This window comes from Daktulosphaira vitifoliae, unplaced genomic scaffold, assembly GCF_025091365.1.
Source record: "Daktulosphaira vitifoliae isolate Bord-2020 unplaced genomic scaffold, ASM2509136v1 Scaffold_3, whole genome shotgun sequence".
Lineage (NCBI taxonomy): Eukaryota > Metazoa > Arthropoda > Insecta > Hemiptera > Phylloxeridae > Daktulosphaira > Daktulosphaira vitifoliae.
The window spans coordinates 39,785,845-39,794,365 of NW_026099574.1; the positions used below are offsets into that span (position 1 = coordinate 39,785,845).

Consider the following 8,521-nt stretch of genomic DNA (forward strand, 5'->3'; position numbering starts at 1 on the left):
AATAGAACGTTTTTGGAACTAAACATAGTAATTCAACGTGCAACTTTTATAACGGTAACAAAAGTGATCTTTTAATAGTTTACTCCTAATATAATATATTAGGACATATATATATTATGCAAAATAAGTATAATGTGATTAGGTGATTGTGCTTTTAACTTCATTGTTGATAATCGTTAAGCTGGATATTATTTTAGATAATCATTATCTAATAATTATGAAAATTATTTTCATAGACTAAAATACAGCTTTTACTACAAGTTATTATATGTGGTTTATAAAAAGTTAAAAATTAACAAATAAGTCATTATTTTTTATTTGTATTAAGATTGATAACTGGAAGTATTATACACATTTTAAGTAATGTGTTATAATAGCATGTAGTGTTATTTTACTAAAAAAAAAATAATACCAAAATTAACTTATGAAAATTTTCAAAAAATTCTATGACCATAATGTTAACATCGAAATTATGTGTTAAATAATTTAATATAGTAAATAATTTTACAATATTTATTGTATTAAGTGCATTTTTAACATTTTTGATAACTAATAATACTACTAATTACACATAAAATTATTTATTTATTTTTACTTGTATTATAATAAAATTGCAAAAAATAAACTTTTATGGATAAATTCAAGTAATAAATATGTGGTGATATAAAACAATTCATAAAAAATAAACCATATTCCAATGATTTATTTATTTTTATATTGTTAAACCTATGATTTATATTTAACAAAATAATCAAAGCATTAAATAAAATAATGCATAAAATAAAATAATACATAAATATAAAATTTATATTTTAAAATTAGTTAAACAAAGGTAATAGAAATTTGTGGCTAAAATAAAAGTTGAGTAAAATTTAATTAGTTTTAAACTCATCTATTAAAATATTAAAATTATCTAAACTCAATAAATCTCATTGATTATATGTATGATTTTCAAAACAATGCATATCTCATTTATCTATCATGACTTTATGTACCAACACTACATGACTCCTTAAATTATCCCGTCTTTTGCACTTTTTGTAACAATATGGACATTGAAACTTTGGCACTTTCCCGCAGTAGACTTTTAAATGTCTAGTTAAATCAGGGCGATGTTTGTAGCTGCTTGTGCAACCAAAATTTGGACAAGCGTACCTACTGATGTTGTCTAATCGATACATGTATTCTGTAAAAAGACAATTATGTTCTAATATTTAATTATATAAGATTAAATAAAATGATATTGAGCGGCGACAAATAACTCGAGTAGGAGATAGGACATGAAATCAGTATTTAAACAATTTTTTGTACACCAATATAAACCGAAAAAAAATCAAAATCAAAACTAAAACCGGTATTCGGTACCAAAATAGAAATCAATATTTTCTAATACAGATTTTTGTCACCGAAATTCATATTTTTATCGGTTTCGATAAGATATTTAAATAAATTATGTCATAATGTATATTTTTAAATACACAATCAGTTACTTTTATTTTAATGCCAGTTAAGGCAATTACATTTTAATAGTGACTTTTAAATATCCCTTTCTTCATTTTACATGTGTTTTAATACCGATAATGTATATTAATTATTGATTATAATTTATAAGCGTTAAGTAATATGAATGGCAATCACAGTTTCATTATGAACTAATATGTGATAAGTATATACAAAATATATACAGGAGGCTTAAAATTATGTCAAGTCCTGGTAAGAGATAGTTTTATCAGCCCGTAACTAGTTAAATTACACATTTTCATTAAATATTTTGATATTTAAATAAAAAAATGGATTTAATAAATCACTTTTATTGAGTTAAATAGAATATTTTGTTTAATTTGATAGTCATATAAAATATAGAAAGATAACAGTGTACAAAGAAAAATGAATTAAATATTCTACAATTAATTAAAACAAATAAAATATTTGATTCTTGATTTATTGATATAACATACATCAATATTGTAGGTACTGTTATTTCATTTTATATGTATCATCGTTATTATAACTTTTTTATATATTCTAATTAAAACATAACAAAATACACATGTCAACAAAATAAAAATTAGAAAGATTTCACTAGAAACGTATTTAAGTGTTATAAATTAACTAATAAACTAGAAAATGTTTGTATTAAATCGTTTTAATTACACAATAATTGTACATATGCATGCATAAAACATAAATAGAAATACACTAAAAAATGAGAGCAGTCTTGAGTATACAATTAATTAAAAACAAAATAACAAGTAAAAAGTTTCCTTTTATATAATTTAACTGATTAATAATTAATGTAATAGTATAATTTATATTTATAAAAAATACATAATAAATTTTCCAAGTGCAAACAATTAGTTAAACAACATTCTTTTAATGCATACATTAAAAATAACAAAAAAAAATTTTTTTTAATAAAATTTCAATTTGTAAACACATAACTTGGTCATAATTCTTGAATATATTTATCACAAACACTTTAAATAATATTATGGACGTGAATTCGATGATCTCTAAGAGTCGTGTTGCGAGTAAATGACTTGAGACAAATGTCGCAGTTGAACTGTCTTTCTACCCCACATTCATACCTTCGGTGTCTTATAAGACTTCCTAAATTTCTATACTTACGACGACAACCTCCACAATAATGGTACCCTATTAAAAAAAATCAATCAATTAGCTTATTTACACTAAAAATTTCAATTCAAAACTTTATGTTGATTAAAGCATTTAATATATTATACAAAACTTATAAACGGCAAATATGATATTAAATGCTTACACTCGGGCATAAAATTTAGCCAGTTTCAAAACAATAAATATCAGATTCAGTATAAAAAATTGGAAATATACAAATTTTCAAATGATTATATAGATAATTTTTACGAATTATTTATAAGTTGCGCTTAGATATATTCATTCTGAAAGATTTACATCCAATTTTCACAAATGTCAGACTCATTGACCAATATTGCTGCCGAGTAACCTTTATTTATTTCAAAATATGAAAAAGATATAAAAATGTCTAATGACTTTCAAACCTTTAATGCAGTTAGAAAAATATCATTGTATAGTAAAAGATACAAATACCTGGTTGAGTTCTTAAAACATTAAATATTAATCTCTCATAACTGTATTACTTTTTTATGTAACTATTTAAAAAGAAATTTATAGTAACATTTCTAGATTATTTTTAACAACAAATAAATTTAAAAACATATTAATAACTATTTACATTTGAAAAGTATAAAATACCAACATTTATTTTTAAGACATTAAATTAACAATTTAAAATTTTAATTTTACTAAATGCGATAAAAGTATTACATTAATAATCATATTAACAAGAAAGAATTCGATTGCCTAAACAAAATACCAACTAAAATATTAATTCACATTATGTTAAACTATGTATATTTAACTCATAGTAGTATTGTTCATAACAAATGATGTTGATGTTCTATCAGTGATGTGTCTGTGAACGTTTATCATGTGCCTTTTTAAATTTGAATAACGACAAGACGTTTTAGGGCAAAATTTACATTTATACTTTGGAATAACTCCACATTCGTTATTCATATGATACTTTAAGCTCCCTTTGTTCTTGTAGTGTCGACCACAATGCTTGTTTGGACAGTAATATCGTGTTTCATATTGAGATATTTCTAAAACAAAAATAAATATTTTTTTAAACGACCATAATATTTCAAGTTTAATTTTCATCCTTAACAGATAAAAAATATTGACGTTGTAAACTTTTTCGTTAACTAATTTTGGCAATTAATACATTATATAGTTAGTTTCCATTAAATCAATAATTTTTTTTATAAACATAACTCTTCTTTAACAAACTATTTTTAATTTATTTATCATTAAAAAAACAATAAAAATTTTAACTATCACATGACTATAAAAAGATTTTTATAATGGAAAATGTGTTTCTCTTTTAAAGCACAGAAGAATATTCATTTAATGGAAACAAGCGATAGCGTAACATAGAGAAAACTTTTTAAAGATTGTTAAAAGCAAACATTTAAAAATATTCCTATTTAGTGATTTAGTTAAATGTAACTTATACAATGGCAAAAAAATAATTATTATTTAACTGAGATAAAAGTTCAAAATTCAATGTTTCTAGTTTTAGTTGTGTTATAATTATTAATGTAATTCTTTAATACGCACACATTACTTTCATTAAATAGTCTTTTGAATATGTCAATATGAGATGGCTAACAATTAATAATATAAAATTAGTATAATTGTTAATATATATTACAGCTATTTAGATTATTTTCGCTAAATATGTATATCACCTCCTTCATTATGTAAATATTATTTTAAATCCCTTTTTTTAATATTTATATATTTTTAAATGTTTTTTGAAATTTTTCACGGAAAGATGGAAAATTATACGACATTTCATTACGCTGTTGTATAATTAATTATGCAGTATTAAATTCTTTCTTTAAACAAATTTCGAAAAATCAAAATTAGAAATTTTACTACGGAAGTCATAATATACGAGCATTTTTTTGAATGATCTTATACAATTACTCTTAGTTGTTTTAGATAAAAATTAAATTAAAATGTATATTTTTTAGATCGTACAGTTAATGTACATTTTCATTTAATTCGTCCCTCTAACTCATAAAAATTTAGGTAAAAAATTTTTAAATGGTAACTTGAAAAATCAAACTAAATTAATTAACACCTTATATTTAACATCATTTAATCAACATCTAAATAATTTAATAAAAAAAATATGTAATAGAGTAATGAAAATCTTAATAATATTTATTAAATTATTCATACTTAAAAAGTGATAAATAAAGAACAATAAAAATACAATTATGAACAGTTCAAATTCATGTAATAACTTTATAAATTTAACATAGGTACTTTTTGGCAACACTTCAAGTATAAAAACTTATCTAAGCTTGTATAATTGTGTACAATATGTTACATTTATCGATGAAAAATTAACTAATGAGTTTTTTGTTGTATATAGAGATAATACTCGAACAAAGAAAAAATAAATTTTAATTATCTTAAAATTTTGAAAAATAACGTTTTAACAATGTTTGTCGGAAGCGAACTATGTCGAATAATTAAAAACAAATACTGAAGAGGTTCTAAATTTGATAATTTAGATTGTTAACACTAAAAATTTTATTCATTTAAAAATAAAACAAAATTTATCAATTAAACAGATAAGCTTTAAAAATTTGATGTTTAATGAAATCTTCCACGACCTCGCAAGGACGGCAGAGGAGCAACAGGTTCAATATTGCAGAACGTCTTATGTACTTGAACAATATGTGATTTCATATTTGACTTTTGATAACATTTCTTGTTACAAAACGGACAGAAAAACTTTGGTTGGGTGCCACATTCATTTCTTAGATGACATTGTAATGATATTTTATTTTTATACGTCCTACCACAACCATTGGGACAATTAATACGTCCGTTGTTATTTCTTTGGACTGAAATCAAAATTATCCTATAGTTAATAACTAGAATAAATTAAAAAATTAAAAATTGTGAAAGGTATTTACTACTTAAAATTTGTTTATGAATAAAAATAAGTAAACATTAAATGGAAAAAACATTCATTGCAAGCATAGCAAAATGATATTCATCTCTACTGATATTTCTTATCATGACACACCAAACAGAACTGTGCAAAGGCTTTTCGAAAAATAATGTACTAATCAATTCGTTTATATAATAAGGTAACATTTAAATGTAATGAAAGAAAATTAGAACAATCTCTAATAATTATTTAAACAAAAAAGCCCTCTGCAAAAAAATTAGGCCCATTATTTTGAAGGGTTTATATAAACAAAAAAATATTGTTTTGAAAAAACGTTGTTTTTATTTCAAATAAAAATNTATTTTGAAGGGTTTATATAAACAAAAAAATATTGTTTTGAAAAAACGTTGTTTTTATTTCAAATAAAAATTTATGTATTTTGTTTTTATTTTTAATCAATATTTAAAAATCGAAATTTTATCTGGTTTAAAAAAAGCCCCATAAAACTAGCTGGAGATGTTTTTTTTAGACTTTTTTAGATAAAACCCTAAAAAATTCGGATGTATTAGTTTAGCAAAACAGTTTTTTCCAACCCTTATTTTACTTATATATGAAAAAATACAAAATTATTATGAAATTTATAGTTTATTAATGATAATTAACACTTAATAAAGACAAGTTGTTCACTGTATATTTAGTTTTGTATTTTAAACATCTCACACTAAGAAGTTTCATAGGAATAAAACACATTATACAATGTACAATCTTATTTTATTATAATATATAATTATAATATTATTTTATTTACTGTTACACCTATTATATAACTATTAACTTAAAAATAATCACAAATCATCATAATCTATAGTAATCATAGTAGTAATATTGGATCTCCCATAAACTTTTGGTGATTTTTGAAGTATAAAAATTTGGTTTATTAATATTTTAAATCATTTAAATACAGTCAAGTCATTTTATTTTATTAAAAGTTATTGACTTTGTGTTTTAACAAAACGTGAGTTGATAAATTAAATTTTCTGGAGAATTTTTTCAGGCACAAAGAACATTTGAATTTAGGTTCAACTCCGCATTCATTTTTCAAATGGAACTTAAGAGTACATTTGTGTTTATAATGTTTATCACACATACTGTTAGGACAGTAATATCGTTTTTCCATACCTGAAACAAATTTTAATTAAAATTAAGTAAATAATTAAATATCATATAAAATCAAGCAAATAAATATAACTACAAAATTACAAGCTCAATAAGTTATCTAATTAATTTTCAACAAAGACACAAAGATGACCAATTTTACAATAGTAATTTGTTCTTCCATTAAGAAAATTAAAATATATATCAAATCATTAAAGTAGGAACAGAATAATTTTTCTCAAAGTTAAATTTTCTAATTAACAATAAAATTGAACAGAGCTAAGTTCAATTATAATATATATTTTTAACATTATTTTAAAATTATTCTTTAAAATATCCATAAAAACTATATATAAATATTTGCATTACATAAAATAATAAAAGGAACTACGTTCTATCAGAAATCCGACTTTAATGTTAAAAATCAAAAAATCCTCACCAATTAAATATAGTGATGTTTATCAAGTAAACTTCACAAATATCATTAAATAATATTCATTTATATAAACCATAGAAATATTAAGTTTATTGTAAAAAAAAAAAACATTGTTTTTAAGGATATCTTTTGAAAGTCAAATGAAAACCAATTTTTTTTTTTTTTTACTATTGTAGCGACCAAAACATACGCAACGAATATTCTCGAATGTTCTCGTTATCAAAAACCTTCGAGAAACTTCGATAACGCCATAAGATAACCTACGCGGGTATAGAATATTCTAGAATTAGCGAGAGCCTTATCGGAGCTATATATATATCGGAAGAATCAGTCAGTTAGTTAGTTCAGTTCAGACTGTCTAGTCCGCGATACGCTACACGACCGCTACACCCCGCCGCTGTTGTCATCGTGTATTATGTTTACTTCGATTATTTTATTTTTCCTTACTGTATATACATATATTTTCTTTTAGTGTTTATACGTCTATTTTAGTGTTATAATTTTGTTTAATAAAAGTCTACCGCCATTTAAATAATTGTGTGTTGTAAGATATAACCCACACTATTAAATGAAGAATAGTTTAAATATAATTTTTACTGGTTGATAAACAGTGCCGTATTATTACTTTTTGAATTGATATAGGGGCAAATGTGATGCCTGAAATAGATCAATACTTATCTGTATTATGTTGAAAATAGAACATCGTTAAACACTATCCAGCTCTAGCGATAACCAGATATATATATATCAGTTATATATCATTACTTTTTGAGATATTAGCATTTAAAGATTTATAAAATGTGAAGAGCGGTATAGTGTACGATTTTCTATTTTCACAGCAATGCATAGACAAAAATTCATCTACGATGCACACCCTTTCGACATTTATCTCTAAAATCTAACATTAGAAGAAGTATTCGTTTTATTTTTTACAATCAATTTGATATTTACTTAGGAGCATAAAAATAAATCAACTTTAAATATTTANATTTATATTTGATATTTTATTGAGCATAAAAATAAATCAACTTTAAATATTTATATTTTTATGAAAACATTATTCTTTGATATAAAGTTGGAAGGGGCGTAGTGTTTTTAATAACACATATTGTTTAAAAGAAAAATATATTAGAAATTGAAATTCAAAAATTAATTGAAAGTTGAAGTGTTCAATTCCAAGTTAGCCATAAAAATAGTTCCATTTAATTTTTCAAATATTCTTAACAAAACATAATTAAACGCTATTTTTTTCACTTAGTAAATATCGTATAGGAATAATATTAATATTTTTCATTATTATAGTTTTAAGTGTAAAAACAATATTTAATATTCGAAGCAATTACAATTGCTCTATTAATATGACAATTGATGTTTCAATAATAAATGTGTAGTCA

The 8,521-nt window shown here is 22.6% G+C and overlaps 1 protein-coding gene across 1 annotated transcript in view; it reads left to right on the forward strand.

The window, feature by feature from the left end:
- Positions 1–7,292: 7,292 nt before the first annotated feature.
- The window catches only part of LOC126902674 (uncharacterized), a 236,250-nt gene continuing 235,021 nt past the window's right edge, over positions 7,293–8,521 (forward strand). Inside the window, exon 1 of the mRNA XM_050680222.1 lies at positions 7,293–7,687. The gene's annotated coding sequence lies outside the window, so the exon portion shown is untranslated. The remainder of the gene's footprint in view (positions 7,688–8,521) is intronic.